We start from the raw sequence: 1,577 nt of genomic DNA, 5'->3' as shown, positions 1-1,577 counted from the left end.
ATATTCTCTAAATAAATCTCTAAAGAGCCCCGCCATGTGGCTGTGGGGGGGATGGGGAGACCCTCAAACTGCAGGGCTGGCCAGCCAGGCAATCTCTGTAAAATAGGTGGAGAAGATGGCAGAGCAGCCAAAGATTGCCCTTGAGAGCACGGTGGGGCAGGAGGCCACCTGCAGGGTGTCACAAACTGGCCCACTGATGCCAGGAATCTGCGTGCATCCAGGGCTCAGCCAGGGCTTGGAACGCTGAGCTGGGCGTGCGGTGATGGAAATGCCTCTATCCTAAGAGCTTCATTGGCATCAGGGCATTGAACACTGACAACAATACACAGAGCTGGAGCTCTTGTTCTCCTACCTTACAGATGAGGAGACTGAGGCAAAAGTCAACAAATGAATGAATGAATGAATGAATGAGTGGATGAAGCTACCCCAGGGTGGATCCATCTAACATAACTCTGGGGAAGACAAGCACGTATACTCCAGAGTTGGTCTCGGATGCTTGTAGGTGAGGCAGCCAAACCCTCAGGCCATCAGAGAATTGGCTCCGGCTCCAGAGCAATCTGAGCATGGGACCCACAGGGTCCTCGGAGCCCACACGTGGACCCAAGGTTCATGACCCCTCTTCTGAGGGCGGGGTGGGGGGGTGCTTCCCAGATCTAAGATTCCAGGATTCTATGATAAGTCATGACATCCCTGACCCTTTGAAGTATATAAGCTTAAACCTCACAAACACACACACACACACACACACACACACACACACAAATTAAAATCATTCTGTATAAACCGTCCAGTGTCCATTTCACAAACAAAAGTGCATCTGGAACAATAAACTACTGCTTGGTGCAAAGTAGGGTGTTTTTGTTATCTGGCACTTGGGAGTATTGCCAGTTGTATAGTCAGGGTGACCACGTGATTCTTTGTCCAAATGTGGACACTTTGGGCATGAAAGGAGCACCGTCAATACTTACAGTGAGGCAAGAGCCGCCTCCTGGGCATGCCCCAGGCCAGCCGGGACTTCTCATGCACAATAAATTTGTATCAAATCACGTCTGTTTGTGGCAAGCGGGCAGTGGCTGCTATTCCAGGAGCCCCAGGGCAGAGAAGGGCCACCTGATCATCCGCCCCTCCATCCCAGCAGCGCTTTGGCTAATTCCTGTCCCTGCACTTTTGAACCTGCAGTGCATTTCCTGTGTGCATACACAGTGTAGCTTTGTGCCTGGCCTTGGGTGGCCTGAGGCCAGAGAACAGCTCGGCTCCAGACTAGTGGTCAATACCCATCAACAGGCACTCTGCAATCTTGTTTGCCTCTCACCTTCTTTCCAGTCCTAGCCCTGGGCTCTCCATAAGGTCCTTCTAACCCCCTGGCACTCTCTGCTGTTTACCAGATCAAAGCTCAGAGATCCCAAGGGGTGGCCACAGAGAAGGTCACTTGTCCCAGGGCACCCACCCCTCAGCCAGACTGAACATCATCCAGGATGCTGCGGCGGGCATGAGTTGAAATTTAACCATCTGGATCAGGGGGTTGGGTGAGTTTCTACAAAAAGAGGTGAGCCAAGCCCATTGCATGGTCAGCCCCA

This window comes from Canis lupus, chromosome 3 (assembly GCF_048164855.1).
Source record: "Canis lupus baileyi chromosome 3, mCanLup2.hap1, whole genome shotgun sequence".
Taxonomy (NCBI): Eukaryota; Metazoa; Chordata; class Mammalia; order Carnivora; family Canidae; genus Canis; species Canis lupus.
The sequence above is the reverse complement of the archived record's forward strand: the minus strand, read 5'-3'. Positions refer to the sequence as shown.